We start from the raw sequence: 27,693 nt of genomic DNA on the forward strand, positions 1-27,693 counted from the left end.
AAACCTGGGGAGTGGCAGGCTGGGCAAATCGTGCCAATGTCAAACAACGAGCTCTTTACAGAGTTCAGGGCGTATGCAGATGACGCCGTACTATTAGCGAGAAAAAAATAATAATTGGGTTGAATATTGAAGGAAGTCAACACAACAAAGCAAAGGGCAAAGACTATGGATTCATAGAGTTTTCTTGCACAAGGAAGATTCGGAGGTAGTTTGCTATTGCCTTTCTCTGAAAGCCAGTTTACATCCCTGATATTCATTGGCTGTCTCGAATCCAAGTAATAAAATATAAAACAGGTAGTTATCCTACTCTTCCAGGCAAACCCATTGAAGCGAATGGACCTGAGAAAAGCCAGGCTCGGGATGAGAGGGAGCGATCCAGCTCCAAACCCGTCTTCCCTTCCCATCGCGGCGCAGACCCTGGTCTCGCACCGCACAGCACATGCTCACACGCAGCCGATCCATCCCGGCAGAATGTATTTTATGAACACGCAGATGGTGTGGTATAGGCCAGCGGGAAGGTTTTACCTAGGGATAAGAAATTAACGCTGGCAAATAGCAAATTTATTGCATGTATTTTCATTTTCCTAATACTCGCACCATCTGCTAACAATTGCTGCCCTGCATTCCAGGGAGGTAGTTTTGTGTATTTATACCGGCACGTGCGCAAGCATGTGTTGGTGGGTGGGCGGGGGTGTGTGCGAGCGCCCGCACATGGAGACACAGACGCACACGTTCGCGGGGAAAACGATGCGGCCGAGATCTTTCGACAGCTATCGACTCAAGACCTTGCGGATCGATACAAAGCATTTGATTTATCTGCCTAGAAAGCTGCCTTACAAGACGATGAGCGAACACTCAGAGAGTCAGGGAGGCTGTGTGTTTTCCGGGCTGTGTGGCCGTGTTCCAGAAGCATTCTCTCCTGACGTTTTGCCCACATCTATGGCAGGCATCCTCAGAGGTCTTGAGGTCTGTTGGAAACTAGACAAGCAGAGTTTATATATACAGTAGAGTCTCACTTATCCAACTCGCTTATCCAATGTTCTGGATTATCCAACGCATTTTTGTAGTCGATGTTTTCAATATATTGTGATATTTTGGTGCTAAATTCGTAAATACAGTTATTACTACATAGCATTACTGTGTATTGAACTACTTTTTCTGCCAAATTTGTTGTCTAACATGATGCTTTGGGGCTTAATTTGTAAAATCACAACCTAATTTGATGTTTAATAGGCTTTTCCTTAATGCTTCCTTATTATCCAACATATTCGCTTATCCAGCATTCTGCTGGCCCGTTTATGTTGGATAAGTGAGACTCTACTGTATATATATCCCTGTGGAATGATGTCCAGGGTGGGAGAAAGAACTTTTGTCTGTGTGAATATTGCAATTGGCCACCTTGATTAGCATTGAATGGCCTTGCAGCTTCAAAGCCTGGCTGCTCCCTGCCTGGGGAGAATCCTTTGTTGGGATTCGGAAATGCTAAACCACTCGATCAACCTACACAGAAAAGCCACTGAAATCCACAAGCATGTGGACAATTTCAACAGAAGGGAGGAAACCATCAAAATGAACACAATCTGGCTCCCAATATTTTAAAAAAATACTTAAATCAGGAGAGTAAATAAAGAGCAACACTCAGACAACAGGGGAATTACAGACAGGAAATCATCAGGGCCAGCTAACACCTCCCAACAAAGGATTCCTCCCCAGGTAGGAAGCAGCCAGGCTTTGAAGCTGCAAGGCCATTCAATGATATTCAAGGTGGCCAAAGGCAACATTCGTATCCGCCTCAGGCAGACAAGAGTTGTTTCTCCCAACCTGGAGATATATAAACCCCACTTGCCTAGTTTCCTGGACTTCACAACCTCCGAGGATGCCTGCCATAGATGGGGGCAAAACGTCAGGAGAGAATGCTTCTGGAACATGGCTGGACAACCAAGACCAAAAGCACTTCCAAACTCTGCCTACCCCTCCAGACCTCTCCAGCTCTCGCCTGATGCAAGCCAGAAAGGGAACGAGACTTGCCATCTGCAGCTGTTTGGAGAACTTATCAAAACTAATTAACATTATGATTCCTTTTGCAAATGCGTTGCCTGACTAATTCAGGGCAACATTGGAGTGCAGTTGGGTCTTGGGGGAGAACGCCATTTAATTGACGAAAGGCTGCCATTTTCAATTTCACCCGAGGGCGCCGCAGCTCCTGACCCTGGATTTTATTATTTTCCTTCCCTTGATTTTCCTCCTAAGTCTTGGCTTGCTCATTAACGGAAAGGCAAAGAACGGAGACTCTGCGGGAAAGATCCTCAATGCAAAAAGGTCGCAGATATATTCCTAGGCCTTTGCAGGTATTGTAGCCCAGCAGCAGTCACAGTAAGCAGGGGATGATAGGTTCACTGATGTGGGATTGTGGGCTTTCCTGGGATTCATTCTCATGCAGATCCTGAAAGTGAAACTGCTCTAGACACAGGTCAACAAGACTTGGTGGGAAGCAAAAGTTCCAGGGGAGACGTAACGCTTTCATGTCTGTATATTAGGAACTAACCGGCTCTTTGCTCTTCAGTTCGGGCAACTTGGCTTTTCGTTACAGTCAGGACTTTGGTTTTGGGATTCAAGTATTCTGGAAGTGTTTCCATGTTCTTGTTGTGTATCGCTGTTCAAATTTTGCTTATGGACTTTTGGATTTATTCTAAAGCTTTTCCAGGTGTTGTAACCCAGCAGTAGTCACAACAGGCAGGGGATGATGGGTTCACTGATGATTTAGAGTCAGGTGGGATTGTGGGCTTTCCTGGGATCCATTCTCATGCAGAGCCAGAAAGTTAAACTGCTTTAGACACAGACACAGATTGGACTGAAAATGTAAATGCCTCTGATCCTCGAGGCCTTCAAGGCCAGTCACGGGAGTCAGAAACCAGATAAGGAGTCTAACGAAGATGAATTGATGAGAAATTCTCATAGGAACACACCTGGTGACACTGACCTAAGCCAAGAGTCTTGCCTGCAAATTTGAGCAGGTTGCCAGCATCGTAGTTCAACATGTCTTGGTGGGAAGCAAAAGTTTCAGGGGAGACATAACACTTTCATGTCTGTATATTAGGAGTGAATGGGCTCTTTGCTCTTCAGTTCAGGCAACGTGGCTTTCAAGTTACGGCCAGGCCTGGGTTCTCTTGTTCTCATCTTGGTTTTGGGATCCAAGTATTCTGGGAGTGTTTCCATGTTCTAATATTTCTGACAAGACGTAATGCTTTCATGTCTGTATATTAGGAGCTAATGCGCACTTTGCTCTTCAGTTCAGGCAACGTGGCTTTCAAGTTACAGCCAGGCCTATGTTCTCTTGTTCTCGTCTTGGTTTTGGGATTCAAGTATTCTAGAAGTGTTTCCATGTTCATGTTGCGTATCCTTGTTCCAGTTTTGTTTATGGACTCAAGTTTGGGACTATTCTGGAATTGCTGTGTTTTTGGATTTACAAGAGACATTTGATTGCTGACTTTTTGGATTCTACCCCTCCTTTCTGTAGCCTTGTTTTTTTACTATATATCTTTTGAGTGTTTTTACAATAAACTGTTTATCCTTACTCTGGTCTCCTGTATGATGCTCTAGTCATAGGTGCATCTATGGGGTGCATCTACTGTCAAATTGATGCAGTTTGACACCGCTTTAACCATTGTGGCTCAATGCAATGAGATGTGCAGATGAGAGGTGTAGTTTGAACTCTTTGGTAGAGAAGGCTAAAGACCTTGCAAATCTATAACTCCCAAGGTTCCACTGAACCATAGAGGTTGAAGTGGTGTCAAGCTGCATCCATTCTATAGTGTACATGCACACATATCCTCTTTCCTCCCTTCTTTCGTTCTTTCTTTCCTTCCCTCTTTCTTCCTCCCTCTCCTCCTCTCCTCCGCAACAAAAGCATTCCATGTTCCAAAATGCAGTGGAAGGAGAAGCTGGTGTCTGGAGCGTCCATCTGGCTGCCTGGCTGACTAGCAGCCGGGGAACGGCACCCGCCAAGGCAAGCGATGGCTCCAGCACTTATCTCCGTTGGAAGCAACGAAGGGGGGACTCGGGCCATTTGGAGAGCCAGGTTGTCCCGACCAATCCAAAAGATCTTTGGGTGACCAGGAATCGGCCAAAATCCGTGACTGGGAAAGAGGCCACTTCAGAGCTTGAACCTGGTTCCCCGAAGCAGATGTGACTCTTGGCCGAGGGCAAGGCCAAAAGTGGCAGCTGGTGTGCATGGAGCGCATGGAGGAAGAGAGCATGTCTCATCCGGACAGCCATTCTGACCAAGTGGAAAAGTAAGCTCAGGCTCTAGATGATGATGATGAGGATGATGAGACCAGCCATGTTGGTGTACACACCTATGCATACCTATAGCAAGAAAAATTGCAGATGGACTTTGAATGGACAATCCAGTTCTCCATGGAGGTGTGATAGATCTTCTGGATATGGCTTGGGAAGCAGAGGTCATTCATGCTCAACTTGTAGTCTTGCCGCAATACGACTCCAGCATTCTTCACATGTTCAGGGACATGTTTAATTCGGTCTTGCTGCAATGACTGCAGAACTCTCCACATAGACAGTGACATGTTTATCTCTGTCTTGCCGCAGTGATTGCAGAGCCTCACAACCTCTGAGGATGCCTGCCATAGATGTGGGTGAAACGTCAGGAGAGAATGCTTCTGGGACTCACAGCAAGCCAGTGATTCTGGCCATGAAAGGCTTCAACAACAGACTGCAGAACTCTCCACATGTTCAACTCAGTCTTGCTGCAATGATTGCAGCACTCTCCACATGTTCTGTGACATGTTTAACTCCGTCTTGCTGCAACTGCTCCAGCACTCTTCACATATTCAATGACATGTTCAACTCAGTCTTGCTTCAATGATTGCAGCACTCTCCACATGTTCAGTAACACGTTTCACTCTGTCTTGCTGCAATGACTGCAGAACTCTCCACATGCTCAGTGACATGTTCAACTCAGTCTTGCTGCAACACCTGCAGAACTTTCCACACGTTTAGTGACATGTTTATCTCCGTCTTGCTGCAATGACTGCAGCACTCTCCACATCTTCAGTGACCGACTGTTAGGAATTGTGGGAGTTGCAGTCCAAACCCCCAGAGGGCAGAAGTTAGCCCAGGCCTGCTCGAGATGCATTTCAAATCGTCCAAACGTCAACACATCTCAGCCGTACACATCTTCCCTGCACAATCCCCAAAAGGAACCGGTGAGTCTAGAGCAGCCAGCCAAGAAAACAAGCTGGGAGGCCAATCAGGCACCGAAATACAGAGAGAAAGAAGACGATTTCTGGTTTCCACGCAGCACAATTTGGAGCCGACCTTTCCCCGTCGCCAGGGTAACGCTCGCCGGGGCCAAGAGCCGGTTTATTGATGGGCAGGTTGGTGATCCGGGCAGGCGACGCAGGGCCAAGCAGGATGGTAAGCGCTTGGCACGCTGTCCGCCGCTTGGAAGGCGCCTCGGCCGATTACAAGCTGAGCTGGCACGGAGCCTTGGCTGGACCGAGGAGGCTCCAACCCATTTGTTATCGGCGGAGGACACTCCGGATCCCTCTCGACAGATAGCAGGTGGACGGGCGGCTGCGACGAGGTGCCGTCCGGTGCAAGCGTCTCCCTTACGCATAGGAAACCCTTGCCATTTTTGTTCCTAGAGAACAAGGAAAGGCTTGCGAAATCCTTGCCACGTTAAACGGTATCCCAGAGGAAACCAACGGGGCGGCAAAGAGATCACAGGCTTGGAAAAGACAATCCACCACCATCATCAAATATTATTATTATTATTTATTTCTATCCCGTGTGTTGTCGAAAGCTTTCATGGCTGGGATCACAGGGTTGTTGTATGTCTTTATGGCTGTGTGGCCATGTTCCAGAAGTATTCTCTTCTGAGGTTTCAGAGATGTGGGCGAAACATCAGGAGAGAATACTTCTGGAACATGGCCACACAGTCCGAAAGACATACAACAACCCTATTTCTATCCCACTTCTCTCCCGGATTGGGGCTCAGAGCGGCGCACAACATGTAAGAAGCAAAACGATTGTGCATCCTAAACATAATCCTATCTATAAAAACCGTAATAACCTACATAAACGTGATTGACATCTAAACGTAGAAACACAGTCAAACAGTCAATAGATTGAAATAGATTTAAAATATGTTGTCGAAGGCTTTCATGGCCGGGATCACAGGGTTGTTGTATGTCTTTTGGGCTGTGTGGCCATGTTCCAGAAGTATTCTCTCCTGACGTTTCACCCACATCTATGGCAGGCATCCTCAGAGGTTGTTTCTCCATGCCTCACAACCTCTGAGGATGCCTGCCATAGATGTGGGCGAAACATCAGGAGAGGATACTTCTGAAACATGGCCACACAGCCCAAAAGACATACAACAACCCCAGATTTAAAATATTTTAAAACCCCCATCAAATATTGGTTCATTTAGGCAATATTATTGTTGTAATAATAATAATAATAATAATAATAATAATAATAATAATAATAATAATAATAATTGAAAATTTCATCAAAGGTTACTGTCATTATTATTATTATTATTATTGACACAACGACATAGTCTGACACAGCAAACAAAATAGATATGCTGTATTTCATATCACAAAATCACAAGTCGAACACTTCCCAAGTGTCTAGGACTGTGTGATGTACAGTAGAGTCTCACTTATCCAAGCTAAACGGGCCACCAAAAGCTTGGATAAGCGAATATCTTGGATTTTAAGGAAGGATTAAGGAAAAGCCTATTAAACATCAAATTAGGTTCTGATTTTACAAATTAAGCACCAAAACATCATGTTATACAACAAATTTGACAGAAAAAGTAGTTCGATACGCAGTAATGCTATGTTGTAATTACTGTGTTTACGAATTTAGCACCAAAATATCGCGATATATTGCAAACATTGACTACAAAAATGGCTTGGATTATCCAGAGGCTTGGATTAGCGAGGCTTGGATTAGTGAGACTCTACTGTATTTTTGGATGATGTGCGCAGATCCCAGTCGGGTGGCCTTTTGCAGCTGGCAGATCGTAATTTTGTCAACGTCTATTGTTTCCAAATGCCGGCTGAGATCTTTTGGCACGACACCCAATGTGCCCATCACCACCGGGACCACCTGTACTGGTTTCTGCCAGAGTCTTTGAAGTTATTATTGAATCCTAAAAGGATTCCCAAGGCCCACGCAATCCAACCCCCTTCTGCCAGGTAGCCACCCGGCCTTTGATTGAAAAAATCCAGAGAAGATGTTATCATCATCAAATATTATTATTATTATTGAATAATAATAATAGAGGAGCCCCCAGTGGCACAGCACATTAAATCACTGAGCTGCAGAACTTGCTGACTAAAAGCTCGGCAGTTCGAACCCGCTGTTAGCCCCAGCTTCTGTCAACCTAGCAGTCCAAAAACATACAAATGGAAGTAGATCAATAGGTACTGCTCCTATGGGCGGGAAGGTAACTGCACTCCATGCAGTCATGCCTATGGCCACATGACCTTGGAGGTGTCTATAGACAACGCCGGCTCTTTTTCTTGTAAATGGAGATGAGCACCAACCCCCAGATGTGGTTTGTCACTGCCTTCCTCTGAGGCTGAGAGTGTGTGACCTGCCCAAGCGCACCCAATGGGTCTCATGGACAAGCAGGGATTCGAAATCTGGTCTGGAGAGTCCAATGCTATAATTACAATATGATGGGCTTTCCATAGCACTGAAAGTGGTGTCAAACTGCATCCACTCCATGGTGCAGATGTACCCAAGGCCTCCCTTGCATCTGCTTGAAACAGAACCAAGCTGCTTTCTGAACAAAAGAGCGGCATATGGAGCAGGCGCAAGTGAGCAAGATGGATTGACGTCCCAAGGTTTTATGTCTCAGCTTTGAACACACTAACAAGGCGCAGAAGTCAAGGACGGGAACCAAAGGCAGTCCTCGGGCGGCAGAAAAGAGCAGGTGGCGCACGGGAAAGCGTCACGCCTTGAAGAGATGTGGGTGCGTGAACGCCAAGTGCGCCGCTCGCTCCCCGCTTAAATCTCCCCGTCAACCCTCACCGGGAAGAGACAGGTAGCGCAGGTAGCGCATCCATTATTGATGACTCCGTCGCTGGAAAGTGCAAATTACGGAAACACGCGCATGGAATAATTAGAAGCAACAAGGCCACCAGCAGCACATGCATGCGCCCTCCATGCATTGGCACATGGGTGGTGCCAGCAAAGCATCAACACTCTGGAAGTGAAGGTTAAAGACCTTGTGAAACTACAACTCCCAGGACTCCATAGCTCTGTAAAATACCTTGTGAAACTATAACTCTTAGGACTCCATAGCCCTCTAAAAGACCTTGTGAAACTACAACTCCCAGGACTCCATAGCTCTGTAAAATACCTTGTGAAACTATAACTCTTAGGACTCCATAGCCCTCTAAAAGACCTTGTGAAACTACAACTCCCAGGACTCCATAGCCCTGAAAAAGACCTTGTGAAACTACAACTCCCAGGACTCCATAGCCCTGTAAAAGACCTTGTGAAACTATAACTCCCAGGACTCAATAGCCCTGTAAAAGACCTTGTGAAACTACAACTCCCAGGACTCCATAGCCTTGTAAAAGACCTTGTGAAACTATAACTCCCAGGACTCCATAGCCTTGTAAAAGACCTTGTGAAACTACAACTCCCAGGACTCCATAGCCCTGTAAAAGACCTTGTGAAACTATAACTCCCAGGACTCCATAGCCTTGTAAAAGACCTTGTGAAACTACAACTCCCAGGACTCCATAGCCCTGAAAAAGACCTTGTGAAACTACAACTCCCAGGACTCCATAGCCCTGTAAAAGACCTTGTGAAACTATAACTCCCAGGACTCCATAGCCCTGTAAAAGACCTTGTGAAACTACAACTCCCAGGACTCCATAGCCTTGTAAAAGACCTTGTGAAACTATAACTCCCAGGACTCCATAGCCTTGTAAAAGACCTTGTGAAACTACAACTCCCAGGACTCCATAGCCCTGTAAAAGACCTTGTGAAACTACAACTCCCAGGACTCCATAGCCTTGTAAAAGACCTTGTGAAACTACAACACCCAGGACTCCATAGCCCTGTAAAAGACCTTGTGAAACTACAACTCCCAGGATTTCACAGCCCTACAAAAGAGTGTCAACCTGCATTAGTTCTGCAATGTAGATGCACCCCAAGACTCCAGTTCCAAAAATTAAAGGACCGGGGGCCCCAACCCATCCAAGCTCTTCTCCTCCCCTCAAGCAAAGAATTAACAAGATTAATTATATTTGGCCAGCGATCCCACATACTTGTGCCAAGGAAGAAGAAGAAGAAGAAATACCCACCGCACCGCACGAGTGTCATTTCCTCTCTTTCGCCTACAGTAATCCTCAGCCTTTAGAGCAAATTATTAAAATTCACTTATATTTAATCTGCCTTCTGGAATTAATTGAATTTTTACGCTCGGCAAATGTCACTATTTGCGCTGGCTCCAAGCGGCTAAATGACAAACTGGCCGAGAGACCAAACCGCAGAGGGAAACGAAGAGGGACTGGAGGAGGAGGAGGAGGAGCACCCAAAGCCACAGACAACGGGCACGCCACCTGGGACTACAACTCCCAGAATCCTCTGGAGCACGCCTGAACACGGTATGCCCAACTTGAGAATGGAAAACATACTGTGCCATGTTCTTTTCATGTGCCACCAAGTCAATCCATAGGGATCCTATGGATGGGAGACCTCCTTGTTAGTTAGCAGTGGAAGCGTACTGGGCCCATAACCCAATATCAGAGTGCCTTTGCTAGGCACAAACGCAGCAGAAGTCGCTGACGAGGAAGCTCTGGATAAATGGCGACGCTGTAGTCTTCAGTTATGTATCAAAAGTTTACTTACAAATGGAAATCTCACAAGACGATACACAGCTCTCACGCAGACACACACGGGAAGGACAGAGATAGGAAGTAGAGGGCTATTTATCTCATCCTCTGCTGTCTGATGCAATCCAAGTTTAACCCTTTACACACTTGCATAGTAAGCAGCACACAGTGTATGATGCAATCTCCAGCACACATTGCACCACCATGACTCAATTACATTTAAACAACTCTATATACAATCATTCCCACTTCAACAGTTAGCACCCCGATGGCTTCCTTGATCCAATCTATCCATATTCCACTTTTCCTCATGTTTTCACCTAAGTTTAGCCATTTTCTTGGAAGTTTTGCTCTTGGATCCACTTACAGTACGGTCCCTGGATTTACTTGACAAAATATATCTTCTGTAGACATTTTCCAGGTCCTCCATGTAAATCTATCCATGGTAGGCTTCCACCAGAAATTGAAGGATCTTGCAAAGCCTTCTGAGAAATCTTCTCTAGGTATTTCTTTTGACATGAGCAGTTCGTTCAATAGGATTCACCAGTTTTGTGTATCTATGGGAAATCCTGAAAAGTATCCTCCATACATAACAGAGGGTCATACTGTATCTACCTTGTTTGGCCATCCGTGGTATGTGTAGAACCCATCTCCAAAGAGTTGATCCCTCCTTTAGCTTTCTTCACTATCCAACTTTCGAATCCCTACATAAATTAACAGAAGCACGACGCCGTGGTTGATTCTTTGGCATTCAGTGATCATTGCAATGGTCTTAACCACGTCTCAAAGTCAAAGTCTTGGTCTTCTTCAGATTTATTTTTTCGACAGTGGTTGTTCATCTCAAGAATGTAGGAAGAAAGAGGTGCCATCAGAGGGATTCCAAGCAATGGCTCTCCAAGTATTTTGGATTTTAACTCCCATGTTTTGACTCCATCATCTGGAAGCTGAGGTCCAAAATACCCGAAGGAGTAGTGTTAGAGATCCACCATGCTGTAGCCCAGCAGCAGTCACAGCAGGCAGGGGATGATGGGTTCACTGATTATTTAGTCAGGTGGGATTGTGGGCTTTCCTGGGATTCATTCTGATGCAGGCCCTGGTTTTCATCCTCAAACTGCTTTAAACATAGAGACAGGCCTGAGACCGGAGAATGTAATTGTCTCTGAACTTCAAAGCCTTCAAGGCCAATCATGGGTGATGGAATCATCCTCTCCAGATAAGGAGTCTCATGGGAATGCACCTGATGACATTGACCCAAGCCAGATCATTGGCTTGCCTGCAAATTTGAGAAGATAGCCAGCATCGTAGGTCAACACACTTCTGTGAGAAGCAAAAGTTCCAGGGGAGACATAACGCTTTCATGTCTGTATATTAGGACCGAATGGGCTCTTTGCTCTTCAGTTCAGGCAACGTGGCTTTCAAGTTACAGTTAGGGCCTGGGTTGTCTAGTTCTCGTCTTGGTTTTGGGATTCAAGTATTCTGGGAGTGTTTCTATGTTCTAATATTTCTGACAAGATGTAATGTTTTCAGATCTGTATATTAGGAGATAACGGGCACTTTGCTCTTCAGTTCAGGCAACATGCTTTCAAGTTATGACCAGGCCTGAGTTCTCTAGTTCTCATCTTGGTTTTGGGATTCAAGTATTCTGAAAGTGTCTCCATGTTCATGTTGTGTACTTTTGTTCAAGTTTTGCTTATAGACTCATGTTGCTTTTGGATTTTGGGACTATTCTGGAACTCCATACCTCACAACCTCTGAGGATGCCTGCCATAGATGTGGGCGAAACATACTTCTAGAACATGGCCATACAGCCCGGAAAACACACAACAACCCTACTCTGGAACTGCCTTGCTTTTGGATTTACAAGAGACATTTGATGGCTGACTTTTTGGATTCGACACTTTCCTTCCTGATCCATGCTTGCTACTATAAATCTTTTGTGTGTTTTCACAATAAACTGTTTGCCTTTAGTACTTTCGACTACAAGGAGTGTGATGCTCTGGTCATGGTCTGGGGTGCGACACGGCACTTAGAAAACGCTGGTTTTCTTGACCTGTTTTGAAGCCAGGCCCTGGCACACTAAAAACAACAACAGCAACAAGCCGAATCCCAGTGAGCCCCAGTTCCCATTAAGTGCTGCTATTTGCCACCTTTGGAAAGAGAGCATTTCACTGCGGATGCATCCATGACCGACAGGCACACAGAGCCGCTATTACTGCCGCCCGCCGTCCTCCCGCTGACCCAATCTCTGGCTGAATTTAGCAACCAGAAGCTCAGGAAAAGGCAACCTGCTGTGCGGGAGATAAAGGACTCCCTCCTCCCTTTCCCTGCCTTCCTGAAACTGCCAGGGTGTCTAATTTGCCTGCTTGGAAGGAAGGAATCAGAGGAGCTCTATTTTCCAGAGTAATAACTAAGCCTCGCCAGACAAAAGCAGGCTCAGGCATTCAAATTGGCACTCCCCGGTCATGATGCTACAAAGGGCAGCCGCAGTTTGCTCTCTCTCTGGATCTGGAGGCCCAAGAGTACAACACGTTCCTCCGATTAGCCTTTGCGAGGCTATTATTTGCCCGGAAAAGGGGAAGGGATAAAAAGGAAGGAGACCAGACCCAAACCTTGACCCTCCTTCCTTCTAAGGCAAGAATTTCTTTTGTTGTAGTTGCGACTCAACTTCCTGATCCAGGAAGGCAATGAAAGTGATCCAAAAACCTACACATACACCTCCATGGGAAGCAATAGTTCCAGGGGAGACATAACGCTTTCATGTCTGTATATAAGGTATAGATATATTAGGTATAGATAAGAGAAATGGATGGAGGATATAGATAGGTAGATAAATAGATACAAGAGCTGGGTATCTTCGAGTCATTTCTGCCCTATGCCAGCTCTCCTACGACCACCATGGTTTGAGATGATGGGCTCTGTAGTCACCTATGCCAGCTCTCACACAACCGCCATGGATTGAGACAATGGGCTCTGAAGTCACCTAGGCCAGCTCTCCCATGATTGTCGTGGATTGAGATGATGGGCTGTATAGTCACCTATGCCAGCTCTCCCATAACCATTGTGACTTGAGATGATGGGCTCTGTAGTCACCCATGCCAGCTCTCACATGACCGTCGTGGCTTGAGATGATGGGTTCAGTAGTCCAACACGACTGGCGAGATTTGTAGCTTGGTGAGGTGCTTAAGAGTCCTTTCCTACAGAGCCGTAGAGAGTGGATTCGACTTGTCTAGCAGCGAAGCCTGGTGCAAGCGTGGTGGAAACTCCTTCCTTGGGAGGCTTTGAAACAGAGGCTGGGTGGCAACAAAGCCATTCTGAGTCTGCAAATAGCACTCTTGGGCCAAGAGAAGTCCCTCATGTCAATAAGGCTCGCTGTGATCCATGGCTTCCCATATTCACAGGAAGACTAGGAACGTAACCCAATTGATACAGGGTCCAGGTGTGTTGTGGTGCCTTCCCATCATCACGATTCCTTGCTCACCCTCCACTGAGCTGCGGTGAAATCCGGAGACGAGGAGGGAGCGAGGGGGAAACAGGTGCCTGCCAGACTTGACTCCATCCTGCCCTTCCACTCACAGGATTACCATAAATTAAGACTTAATTGCTCCGCATACATTCATGCGCAAGGCACAGATTCCAAGAGCAATAAGCGCATTCCTGAGCCAGGGAGGAGGCACCCGGTGAAACTCCTTTTGATGTTTAGGAAGCATTTGGCAGGTAAATCTGTAAACATTGGGTGTCCTGGAAAGCTGCTAAAACTTTCTAGTACTTTTGAATTCTAGGAGATCCTTCTAGGTAACCATGGAGGTCATCTAGTCCAATTGAAAGAATCCTCCCACTACAATTCGAGTTGAGGGGCTGCATATAGGAATACACACATATCAACATCATCTGGGAAGGCTTGCATGTCCCACTTCACTACCTTTTTCCAAATATCTATATGTGCACATTTTAGTTGCCTGTAAGAAAAGAGTTGAGGAGTCGACTGGATCATGATACAAGAGACATCGGGAGCATCCGGGGATTCGTTGCCTATGCGCCAAAGCAACCTCGACACCTTGGTGAAAGACTTCTCTTCCATTTCTATAGCACTCTTCAAAGGCACACTCACACAACTCTCTTCAAACAGGGACTGTTTCATGAAGGAAAATACTTCACCTGATGTCACAAATGCAAAAGACCCCAAAGTAAACAACCGAAAGCAGAGGAGATCTTTGGAACATTATTCCGTTCTTAGAGACATGGCAACCTATGGCGCATGGAGTCCAAAGAGCCCAAAAGCAGAGCAGGTGGACCCTTCACAGTCACCTTGTCTTAGGGTGGATCCACACGGTATCATTAATGCAGTTTGGGTCCATTTAGCTGCCATAGCTCAATGTTATGGAATCCTAGGAGTTCAAGCATAGAATCATTGAATAATAGAATTGGAAGAAACCTACTGCGCCATCTAGTCCAACAGCCAGCCATAATAATAATAACAACAATTATCATCATCATCATAATCATTATTTTACTATGACACAGCAAACAAGATAGACATGCTGGATTTTGTATCACAAAATCGCAAGTCGAACACTTCCCAAGTGTCTAGGATTGTGTGATGTATTTTCAGATGATGGTCGCAGATCCCAGTCGGGTGGCCTTTTGCAGCTGGCAGATCATAATTTTGTCAATGTCTATTGTTTCCAAATGCCGGCTGAGATCTTTTGGCATGGCACCCAGTGTGCCCATCACCACCGGGACCACCTGCACTGGTTTCAAAGCACCCCTGACAGATGCCCATTCAGACACTGTTTAAAAGCCTCCAAGGAAGGAGCTTCCACCACACTCCAAGGCAGAGAGTTCCACTGTTGAACAGCTCTTACAGTCAGGAAGCTCTTCCTAATGTTCAGTCAGGAAGTTCTTCCTAATAATAATAATAATAATAATAATAATAATAATAATAATAATAATAATAATCTACGCACCATCCGAAAATACATCACACAGTCCTAAAGGCTTGGGAAATGTTCGACTTGTGATTTTGTGATACGAAATCCAGCATATCTATCTTGTTCGCTGTGTTATACTGAGTCTTTGTGTCAATAATAATAATAATAATAATAATAATAATAATAATAATAATAATAATAATAATACTTTATTTTTCTATCCTGCCTCCATCTCCCCACAGAGACTCGGGGCGGCTAACATGGGGCCAGGCCCAAAGAACAAACAGTGAAGAAAATAAAAAATACATATGTAAACAAGGTATTTAGGAAGGTATTTAGCCTTCTCTGACAAAGAGCATTGGCACACCTTACCAACCCACAACTCAGGATCCCATAGCATTGAGCATTGGGCAGGCAAAGCGGTGCCAAACTGCACTAATTCTACAGTGTAGATGCATAGTTAGAGTCACACAGAATGCGACAACAGGGTCTCACTGGTGATGCCCACTATGCAACTCTAATGCTTCCAAGCACAAGAGAAATGCACTTGGTATCCAACCTGGCCTTCCTGGTTGTGCATTATGAAATAAGAGTCCAATGGAAAAGCAACGGAGCCATCAGCGTCTTTCCGGCCTCCTCGCCGGATTAAGAGCCGCGCACACGGATTAACCCGCCTGCCCGCTGACCCGGGGGTCCCATTTGAAATCCCCTCTCCGCCCGGCGGCTGGTTAACACCAACAAAGGGCGGCTGACTCGCGGCGCAGCGCAAGGGCAGGCGGCATCTGCGGCTGACGTTATCTGTGTCACCGCGCCGTGTTATCCGGGAGGAATTGATTAGGAGGTTATCCATCCCTGCGTGGCAGCCGTGGCGGGAGAGACCGGGGCCGCAAAAAAACCCGGCAGGACGCGGCCTCGTGGTTGGCAGCTGCTCCGAGGCCGCGGCAACAGTGCTCCACTTCCCAGGAGTCAAGCAAACACTGCCCGCCGATGCGCCAAAGACCAAACCACATGCTGATCATGCTCCGAGAAGAGCATGGGGACGAATGCGCAATTCTTAGGGTCTTGTTCTCCTGGCTATCTTGTTAGGCTCCTTTTTTCAGTCCATTGCAAGCAATGGTGTCCCCATTACCGTCACCGGACAACAATAGGTTGCTGTGAGTGTTTGTCCATGTCCCAGAAGCCTTCTCTCCTGACGTTTTGCCCACATCCATGGCAGGCATCCTCAGAGGTTGTGAGGCAAAGCTTCTGAACAAATCTTTCCAGGAAAATTGTGATAAGATTTCACTTTAGGGTTGCCGTAATGTGGCTGTGAGACTGCTGAGCAGCACCAGCAGCTAAGACAGGAAGAGATGGGTTCCAAATGCCCGATCACTCCATATTCTTGGCCAGGCATCACAGTCATAAAAGGGCAGGAAGGCATGACGGGTGAAGAGTCAGCCCCAAGCCACTCAACCTCCAGGTCTGATGCTGTGAGTCTTGTGTAAGATAATAATAGTAGTAGCCATTATTATTATTGTTATTATTAGTAGTCATTGTTATTGTTATTATTATTATTATTATTTTAAAAACCAGTAGGAGAGGGAAGGTGTTGGACAACCAGACACTGGAGAGGAGGAGTAGTAGTAGAGTAGTTGTAGTCGTAGTACTAGAAGTAATAATAATTTTAAAAACCAGCAGAAGAGGGAATGTGTTGGGCAACCTCACACTGGAGAGTAGTAGTAGTAGCAGTAGTGTATGAGTAGTAGTAGTAATTATTATTATTATTATTATTTAAAAATCAGCAGGAGAGGAAGTGTAGTATATGAGTAGTAGTAGTAGTAGTAGTAGTAATAAAAAAAAACAGAAGAGAGAATGTGTTGGGCGACCAGACACTGGAGAGAAATAGTAATAATAATAATAATAATGCATCAGGAGAGGGAATGTGCTGAGCGACCAGGCACTGGAGAGTAGTAGTAGTAGTAGTAGTAGTAGTAATAATAATAATAATAATAATAAACCATCAGGAGAGGGGATGTGTTGGGCGACTAGACACTGGAGAGTAGTAGTAGTAGTAGTAGTAGTAATAATAATAATAATAATAATAATAATAATAATCCATCAGGAGAGGGAATGTGTTGGGTGACCAGACACTGGAGACACTGGAGAGTAGTAGTAGTAGTAGTAATAATAATAATAATAATAATAATAATAATAATAATAATAATAATAATATTGTGGAAAATGAGCACGCAAAGATACTGTGGGACTTCCGAATCCAGACTGACAAAGTTCTGGAACACAACACACCAGACATCACAGTTGTGGAAAAGAAAAAGGTTTGGATCATTGATGTCGCCATCCCAGGTGACAGTCGCATTGACGAAAAACAACAGGAAAAACTCAGCCGCTATCAGAACCTCAAGATTGAACTTCAAAGACTCTGGCAGAAACCAGTGCAGGTGGTCCCGGTGGTGATGGGCACACTGGGTGCCGTGCCAAAAGATCTCAGCCGGCATTTGGAAACAATAGGCATTGACAAAATTACAATCTGCCAACTGCAATAGGCCACCCTACTGGGATCTGCACGCATCATCCGAAAATACATCACACAGTCCTAGACACTTGGAAAGTGTTCGACTTGTGATATTGTGATACGAAATCCAGCATTTCTATCTTGTTTGCTGTGTCATAATAATAATAATAATAATAATAATAATAATAATAATAATAATAATATAATAATAATAATAATAATAATAATAATAATAATAGACATTGACAAAATTACGATCTGCCAACTGCAAAAGGCCACCCTGCTGGGATCTGCACACATCATCCGAAAATACATCACACAGTCCTAGACACTTGGGAAGTGTTCGACTTGTGATTTTGTGATACGAAATCCAGCATATCTTATCTTGTTTGCTGTGTCATAATAATAATAATAATAATAATAATAATAATAATAATAATAATAATAATAATAATACATCACACAGTCCTAGACACTTGGGAAGTGTTCGACTTGTGATTTTGTGATACGAAATCCAGCATATCTATCTTGTTTGCTGTGTCATAATAAAATAATAATAATAACAGTAATAACGCTGTGCTGTGTGCACAGGCACTGGAGAAGCCCGTGGAGCGGCCTGTTTGCTGCTCCGTAAGGGAGCCGGTGACCCGGTGCCAACCCCTGTGTCTTGCTCTCCTTTCAGCAGCTCAAGGAACAGATCCGGGAACAAAGAGCTCAGAGGTGGCGGGAGACCTCCTTTTATATTTCCTCTTCAAGCGAGACAGACACGTTCTGGCTCCCAGGGCTTTCATCTTGTCATGCGGCGGAGTGTGTTCGCGGCTCAGCTGCTTTGGACGGCGCCTCTGTGGGTGTGTGTGTTGCGGGAAGCGAGGAGGAGGAGGAGGAGGCGCTTGCCAATAGGATCTGATTGACTGGCTTTTAATCTTAGGGCTTTATCTCCCCGCTGCCAAGTTGCACTGAAGTGGGTTCTTGGAAGCAGGAAAGCACCAAAGAGGACGAGGACGAGGATCCAACTCCAAGAATCCACCACTCTTGGTTCCTTCCGACTCCAATGCCATGTTGGCTGAGGGCGGATTCTGGGAGTTGCAGTTCCCCAAAGGGCGACATTCCCAAATTCTTCCAGAAACTAAGTAATATGGCAAATGAATACGCCTTCTTATAAGGCACACACAAGCAAACTTGGGCCCTCCAGGTGTTTTGGACTGCAACTCCCACAATTCCTAACAGCCGATAGGCTGTTAGGAATTGTGGGAGTTGTAGTCCAAAACACCTGGAGGGCCCAAGTTTGCCCATACCTGTTATAGAGGTGCAACAAGTGGATCCACTAGGACTGAATCCCATGACGAATAGAAAATACTGGAAAGGTTTGATGGGCATTGACCTTGAGTTTGGGAGTTGTAGTTCACCTACATCAAGAGAGCACTGTGGACTCAGACAATGAAGGATCAGGACCAAACTTGGCACGGATACTCAATATGCCCAAATGTGGACACTGGCGGAGTTTGAGGAAAATAGAGCTTGACATTTGGGAGTTGTAGTTGCTGGGATTTTTAGTTCAACTACAGTCAAAGAGCATTCGAAACTCCACCGACGATGAAACTGAACCAAACTTGGCACACAGAACTCCCATGACCAACAGAAAATACTGAAAGGGTTTGGTGGGCATTGAGCTTGAGTTTGGGAGTTGTAGTTCACCTACATCCAGAGAGCACTGTGGACTCCAAACAATGATGGATTTGTTTGGATTTGTGTGCCAAGTTTGGATTTGTTTGGATTTGTGCCAAACTTGGCACAAATACTCAATATGCACAAATGTGAACACTGGTGGAGTTTGGGGAAAATAGACCTTGACCTTTGGGAGTTGTAGTTGCTGGGATTTATAGTTCACCTACACTCAAAGAGCTTTCTGAACTCCACCGATGATGAAACTGCACCAAACGTGGCACACAGAACTCCAATGACCAACAGAAAATACCAGAAAGGTTTGGTGAGCATTGAGCTTGAGTTTGGGAGTTGTAGTTCACCTACATCCAGAGAGCACTGTGGACTCCAAACTATGATGGATTAGAACCAAACTTGGCACTAATACTCAATATGCCCAAATGTGAACACTGGCGGAGTTTGGGGAAAATAGACCTTGACATTTGGGAGATGTAGTTGCTGGGATTTATAGTTCACTTGCAATCAAAAAGCCCCTTGAAACCCAAAAATGAGAGAATTAGCCCAAACTTCCCACACAGAATCCTCATGACCAACAGAAAATATTGGAAGGGATTGATGGGCATTGAGCTTGAATTTGGGAGTTGTAGTTCACTTACATCCAGAGAGCACTGTGGACTCAAACAATGAAGGAGCAGGACCAAACTTGGCACAAATACTCAACATGCCCAAATGTGAACACTGGCGGAGTTTGGGGAAAATAGACCTTGACATTTGGGAGATGTAGTTGCTGAGATTTATAGTTCACCTACAAAGAGCATTCAAAACTCCACCGACAATAGAACTGAACCAAACTTGACACATAGATCTCCAATGACCAACAGAAAATACCAGAAAGGTTTGGTGAGCATTGAGCTTGAGTTTGGGAGTTGTAGTTCACCTACATCCAGAGAGCACTGTGGACTCAAACAATGATGGATCAGGACCAAACTTGGTACGATACTCAATATGCCCAAATGTGAACACTGGTGGAGTTTGGGGAAAATAGACCTTGATATTTGGGAGTTGTAGTTCACCTACATCCAGAGGGCACTGTGAACTTCAAACAATGATGGATCTGGACCAAACTTGGCACAAAGCAGGCTGTTAGGAATGGTGGGAGTTGAAGTCCAAAACACCTGGCGGGCCCAAGTTTGCCCATGCCTGGTACAGCCCAATTTGGAGGATTGCGATTTTTATTTTTTGGGACTACAAGTCCCAAAATTTGCAGCTTGGCCTCTTCCCCAGGCTCTCATAGCATCCTTTTCTATATGGTTTGCCTTTTGCGGGTGCGCAGAACGCCGCAACGTGCCCACATCTGTCAGGTGTAACCATAACCGTAAACACGGCAATAACAAAAACCATCGTAAACTCCGCAAACGGAGGGAGGAAAATTCCTGCAGACTACAGAAGAAACGCAACCACCATAAACACAAAGCGACGACGAGGACAAAAATATAAATAAAGAGCCAGGAATGCAAGAATCCCTTTTCCTGCTGTATGGCGATAATCGGCTAATTATACTATTAATGGCGGTACAACCTGCTCGGAAATAAAAGGGACACCCTTCCAGAACAAGATGCCAGCTGTTTGTTACAGATGTCAAACATCTTTGAAGCATTGCTGCTAAAAGGAAAAGCAGCTCCTGACTTAGAAAAACCATCCTTAAAGCAAGCAACCAATGCTTCTCCAAGAGATGAAGGTTCCTGCAAATAATTCCCTCCGGATTATTAGTCGCGGCTGTTATTGAAAGGAGAAATATATACATATATACACACACACACATATATATATATAAACATGCTGGCGGTGCCGTTCCTTCCATCCAATTAAATACTGCATGGAAGGGAATGTTGATCCAGCAAAAGAGATGGCGTGATGACTCAGGCTGCCCGCCCCGGGTAAACAGAAACTGTAAAATACATTGTCATCCCAAGCAGCTTGCCGCAGCCAAATTTAGAGAGCCGCGGGCTATTTGTGGCAGCCCCGAAACTGCCGGGTGAAGCGCACAGATGCTCCGCTTTGCACCCAAGGCCCCGGCGTTCGATGCCGGAGACCTTTCTTTGCAAAGTCCAAGAAAAGAGAGGAAAGGAACCGAGTTGGAATGACTCTCTTGAGATAACTCTTGTTTGGAAGATCTGAAGCTCTACAACGAATGCGGTTCGATACCCCTTGAACTGCCATGGGTAAAGGTCAAGGTTTTCCCCGGACATTAAGTCCAGTCATGTCCGGCTCTTGGGGTTGGTGCTCATCTCCGTTTCTAAGCCGAAAAAGGTCATGAATGCATGGAGCATCCTTACCGTCCCACCGGAGCGGTACCTACTGATCTACTCGCATTTGCATGTAGCACCGTTACTCTCCCACCAAAGCGGTACCTATTGATCTACTCACATTTGCATGTTTTCGAACTGCTAGGTTGGTGTTACCTTCCCACTGGAGCGGTACCTATTGATCTACTCACATTTGCATGTAGCACCGTTACCTTCCCACTGGAGCTGTACCTATTGATCTACTCACATTTGCATGTAGCACCGTTACCTTCCCTCTGGAGCAGTACCTATTGATCTACTCGCATTTGCATGTTTTCGAACTGCTAGGTTGGCGTTACCTTCCCACCGGAGTGATACCTATTGATCTACTCATATTTGCATGTACCACTGTTACCCTCCCACCGGAGCAATACCTATTGATCTACTCACATTTGCATGTAGCACCATTAACTTCCCACCAGAGCGGTACCTATTGATCTACTCACATTTGCATGAAGCACCGTTACCTTCCCACCGGAGCAGTACCTATTGGTCTACTCGCATTTGCATGTAGCACCATTACCTTCCCGCCAGAGCAGTACCTATTGATCTACTCACATTTGCATGTAGCACCGTTACCTTCCCTCTGGAGCAGTACCTATTGATCTACTCGCATTTGCATGTTTTCGAACTGCTAGGTTGGCGTTACCTTCCCACCGGAGTGATACCTATTGATCTACTCATATTTGCATGTACCACTGTTACCCTCCCACCGGAGCAATACCTATTGATCTACTCACATTTGCATGTAGCACCATTAACTTCCCACCAGAGCGGTACCTATTGATCTACTCACATTTGCATGAAGCACCGTTACCTTCCCACCGGAGCAGTACCTATTGGTCTACTCGCATTTGCATGTAGCACCATTACCTTCCCGCCAGAGCAGTACCTATTGATCTACTCACATTTGCATGTAGCACCATTACCTTCCCACCAGAGCAGTACCTATTGATCTACTCGCATTTGCATGTAGCACCGTTACCCTCCCACCGGAGCAGTACCTACTGATCTACTCACATTTGCATCTAGCACCATTACCTTCCCATCAGAGCAGTACCTACTGATCTACTCACATTTGCATCTAGCACCATTACCTTCCCATCAGAGCAGTACCTATTGATCTACTCACATTTGCATGTAGCACCATTACCTTCCCACCGGAGCAGTACCTATTGATCTACTCGCATTTGCATTAGCACCATTACCTTCCCACTGGAGCGATACCTATTGATCTACTCGCATTTGAATGGAGCACCGTTACCCTCCCACCAGAGCAGTACCTATTGATCTACTCACATTTGCATGTACCACTGTTAGCCTCCCACCGGAGCGGTACTTATTGATCTACTCACATTTGCATGTACTACTGTTACGTTTCCGCTGGTGCGGTCCCTATTGATCTACTCACACTTGCATGTTTTCAAACTGCTAGGTTGCCAGAAGTTGGGGCTAACAGATGGCCATACAGGCTCTGCTTTTGGAACATTATTATTATTATTATTATTATTATTATTATTACTACTACTACTACTACTATTGAATCCTTGCGGATTCTCAAGGCCCGTCTAGTCCAACCCCCCTTCTGCCAGGAAGGAAGACACCATCAAAGCTCTCCAACAGATGGCCATACTGCCTCTGCTTTTGGAACATGGCCATACAGCCCGGAAAACCCACAGCAACCCCGTGATTCCAGCCATGAAAGCCTTCGACAAAAGTAACCTGTTTTAAGACGTGTTCCCCTGGAACCTTGCGGGATACTTGGCCAAATATAAGAATTATGATCAGCATTATTATTAATATTCTCACCGGAATGGAGAGACCCGCACTCGCCGTGCCGCTATTACTCATGTGACCCGTGCACGCCTCCAGGTAAATCTGCCTTTGCCGACGGAAATCAGGCTTAACCCAGGAATAAAAGAGATTAAAGGAAGAGTGCGGGGAAGGAGGCGAGCCTGTGAACTGGGAATAATTGGCCCTTCCACATGCATTTGTCAACGCACACGTAAAAGCAAGAGCCTGCTTTGCACAGATAGGCAGGCCATCCTTGCCCCCTCCTCGGAAGGAATTAAACGGAGACGGGGATGGATAATAAGCATGGTTTGCTACAGATAGGGATGCAAACAAGGGACCCACTGTTGCCCCATTGTTGCCATTTCTTTCTTTGTGCCTTGGCATCTCCAACGCCATTGCTTTGATCCTTGAATTGCATTTTGGGCATCATCGAGAGCGAAGAGTGATTTGAACCCAGCTCCAATATTCAAACTCCTTCTCCATGCCGTCAAATCTTGCAATCCATAGCTCACTTTGTATTGCAAGCTTTGCCCCGCTGCTTCGGGGCATTATCCTAAGCATCACAGGTTTCATCTTCGTTCCAAAGTGAGCCGAGTAATTGTCAAATGTAGAAAAGGGCCCTTTTTGGATCCAAGAGCGATCGGAACATTCAGTTCATTTCTGTACAACCGATAGATAGCACAACGGTCTCCGGAGTCCATGTGCAAACTCAGGTTTGGTGTGACCTGTCAAACACACAAAGACACACCATTTTTTGTCAAAGGTTTTCATGGCCGGGATCACAGGGTTGTTGTATGTTTTCCAGGCTGTCTGGCCATGTTCCAGAAGTATTCTCTCCTGATGCTTCGCCCACCTCTATGGCAGGCATCCTCAGAGATTGTGAGGTGACTAACTCAACCAGAGAAATCAGCCATAGCAGAGCACTTGATGAACCAACCTGGACACAGGATATTATTTCAGAACACAGAAATGCATGACCACTCCTACAACTATCATGTCAGACTACACAGAGAAGCCATTGAAATCTACAAGCATGTGGACAACTTCAACAGAAAGGAGGAAACCATGAAAACGAACAAAAAATTGCCACCAGTATTAAAAAAAAACCCCAAAATCAGAACAGTAGATAGGAAGCAACACTCTGAGGGCAGAGAAGTTCCAGGCATGGGAACCAAGGGCAGCTAATGACTCTGAACAAAGGATGCCCCTAGGCAGGAAAAGCCAGGAGATGAAGCTTTTCAATGCTAATTAAGGTGATTAACTACAACATTCACACTGGCCTCCAACTGACAAAGAGTTCTTCTCTCACCCTGGACTTTCCACAGATATATATAAACCTTCCTTGCTGAGTTTCTCCATATCTCACAACCTCTGAGGATGCCTGCCGTAGATGTGGGTGAAACGTCAGGAGAGAATACTATTGGGAATCATCCTGGACTACTCAAGTCTAGATGTAGTTAGATAGATGACAGAGATAGATGAACGTGGACATACAGCCCAGAAAACATACAACAACCCTATGATCCCAGCCAAGAAAGCTTTTGACAACACATTTCTCTCCTTGGTTGCTTCTTGTAAGCTGAACACTACAACAAAAGGTGATGGGGCAGGATTTGGGCACCTGCGTCCCCTCCTTCCGCAACAAATATGCCTCCAAAAAGGGGACAGCAATAGGAATATTAGTATCTGATCTGCGAAGGGCACGATTTGGGCATCTGTGTCCCCTCCTTCACTAATAGGGATGGTCACCCAAAACTGGCACTAAAAATACAAAAAGTAATATTAGTATCTGATCGGTGAAGGGTAAGATTTGGGAGCCTGTGTCCCCTTCCTTCTACAGGGATGCCCTCAAAAAGTGGCACTAAAGGAAAGGGAAAAAGGATTGGTGAAGGGCAGGATGTGGACACCTGTATCCCCTCCTTCATTAATAGGGATAGCGGTCCAAAGGTGGCACTAAAAATAAGAAAAGGGATATTTGTGTCTGATTGTTGAAGGGCAGGTTACGGACACCTGTGTCCCTTTCCTTCCTCAATAAGGATGCTCTCCAAAAAGGGGCACTAAAAGGAACAGAAATTAAAACGAGACCAGGTATGATTGGTGACGGGCAGGATTTGGGCACTTGTGTCCCTTCCTTCATCTATAGGGATGGCCATCCAAAAGTGGCACTAAAAACAAGAAAGGGGATATTAATATCTGATTGGTGACGGGCAGAATTTGGGCACCTGTGTCCGCTTCCTTCTACAAGGATGGCCATCCAAAAGTGGACCTCAAGAAAATGAGATTGGGGATATTAGTATCTGATTGGTGAAGGGGAAAATTTGGTAATGGGCAGAATTTGGGCACCTGTGTCCGCTTCCTTCTACAAGGATGGCCATCCAAAAGTGGACCTCAAGAAAATGAGATTGGGGATATTAGTATCTGATTGGTGAAGGGGAAAATTTGGTGACGGGCAGAATTTGGGCACCTGTGTCCCTTTCTTCTACAGGGAAGGCCATCCAAAAGTGGACCTCAAGAAAATGAGAACGGGGATGTATTAATATTGGATTGGTAATGGGCAGAATTTGGGCACCTGTGTCCTCTTAACCTTCCTAAACAGGAATGCTCTCCAAAAACGGGCACCAAAGAAAACGGAAAAGGGCATCAGGCGATACCGTAGTATGATGGTGAAGGGCAAGGTTTGGGCACCTGTGTCCCCCAAAAGGGAGGCCAAAGGAAAGGGGACGAAGACCAAGTGACAAAGCCCAACCCGGCTTCCCTCCTGCCTTCCTTTCTCTCCGCCGCAGCAGCCAGCGTTATTGATTTCCCTGCCTGCCAGCCTGCCAGCGGGTCAGAGCGTGCTTCTGCCACAGCTTTCTTCCTTTCTTTGGAGTTTGGGGAGGAGGCGGGGGAGCAGCACTTAGGGGGAGACCTCCTTCCCCATCTGCCTCTCGCGGTAATTAGCCCACCGAAGACAAGCCATCTTCTCCCTTGATTCTCTGTTGTCGCTTCTCCTTTCTTTTATGTCTTCCCTTCCCTCCTTCTCCCTCGCAGGGGGGGGGGAAGAGGGGGGAGGGGATAAGAGAAAGAGAGACCCTCACAAGTGGTTGACACGGTTGCCATGCCGACGGAATTTAGGGCCTGCCAGGGGAGGGAAGTGGCGATGGGTGGCGTGCATGGGGGGTAAATAAAGCATTAATCCCGCACAGATTGGAGCAAGAGCCACTTAACACGGCGGGCGCAGGGGCGGGAGAGGGTCTTCGGGGGATGCAAAGCCCATGACGGATCGATGCCACTTATGTCGCGCCCATCCCAACCATTTGGAAGAGATGATGGGCTAACTAACACTCCTGGAGGGGGGAAAATGGGAGGGGGGGGGGTCTTCGTATTCCTTGCTGCTTAGGAGGGAACTGGCAATCCGTCATTGAGACCCCAGACATTTGGAGGAGATGACAGGGTTGCTCACATTCACAGAAGTGGCAAATGGGGGAATGGTCATTCTTTGCTGACCTGAAGGTTGTTGGTTCGAATCCCAACCCAGGGAGAGTGTGGCTGAGCTCCCTCTGTCAGCTCCAGCTCCATGTGGAGACATGAGAGAAGCCTCCTTCCCACAAGGATGGTCAAAACACCAAAACAACCAGGCAATGTCCTTGCACACCTGAAGCAAACTTGCAGTTTCTCAAGTCGCTCCTGACACGGAAAATAAAAAATAAAAAGGAAGGAACGGGCTAAACATCACCGAAGCTCCAATCGATGCAATGGGGTCAACGGGCAACATATATAAGTCTAGGGAAGCCAATGAGCGGAGTTGGAGCTCCCGGTGGCGCAATGAGTATGTTGTGTTTTACATTTATGGATTATATGTTAATTGACGTTGTGGTTGGTTTGCTTTCTCATGTGAGCCACCCTGAGTCCCTTTGGGGAGATGGAGGCGGCGTACAAGAATAAAGTTGTTGTTGTTAATTTATTATTAAAACCCTTGTGCTGGCAGGACTGCTGACTGAAAGTTCGGCGGTCCGAATCCAAGGAGCAGGGTGAGCTCCCTTCCGATAGCTCCAGCTTCTCACGCGGGGATGTGATAAAACATCCGGATGTCCCCTGGGCAACGTCCTTGCAGACAGCCATTTCTCTCACATCAGGAGCAACTTGCAGTTTCTCACGAAAAAAAATATTTGAGATTTGGATTTGGACTCTGGAGACTGGAGTTCGAATCCCTACTCGGCCAGGGAATAATAATAATAATAATAATAATAATAATAATAATAATAATAATTTTGTGATACAAAATCCAGCATATAGATTTCGTTTGCTGTGTCATACTATGTCTTTGTGTCAATAATAATAATAATAATAATATGATTTTTTGATATGAAATCCAGCATATAGATTTCGTTTGCTCTGTCATACTATGTCTTTGTGTCAACAATAATAATAATAATAATAATAATAATAATAATAATAATATGATTGTGATATGAAATCCAGCATATAGATCTCGTTTGCTGTGTCATACTATGACTTTGTGTCAATAATAATAATAATACTAATTTATTTATATACCACCCTATCTCTTCAAGGGACTCAGGACG

The 27,693-nt window shown here is 45.6% G+C and overlaps 1 protein-coding gene and 1 long non-coding RNA gene across 3 annotated transcripts in view; both read right to left on the minus strand.

Annotated features, from left to right (window-relative positions):
• gse1 (Gse1 coiled-coil protein) overlaps window positions 1-27,693 on the minus strand; it is a 417,176-nt gene that overhangs the window by 93,287 nt on the left and 296,196 nt on the right. The window lies entirely within an intron of this gene.
• LOC134293612 (uncharacterized) lies at window positions 1,601-16,925 on the minus strand. Its single transcript, XR_010000550.1, has 2 exons — window positions 8,447-16,925; window positions 1,601-8,401 (listed from the first exon to the last, which is right to left on the minus strand). It is a non-coding gene; the product is annotated as an uncharacterized LOC134293612 (long non-coding RNA).

This window comes from Anolis carolinensis, unplaced genomic scaffold (assembly GCF_035594765.1).
Source record: "Anolis carolinensis isolate JA03-04 unplaced genomic scaffold, rAnoCar3.1.pri scaffold_9, whole genome shotgun sequence".
NCBI classification, from domain to species: domain Eukaryota; kingdom Metazoa; phylum Chordata; class Lepidosauria; order Squamata; family Dactyloidae; genus Anolis; species Anolis carolinensis.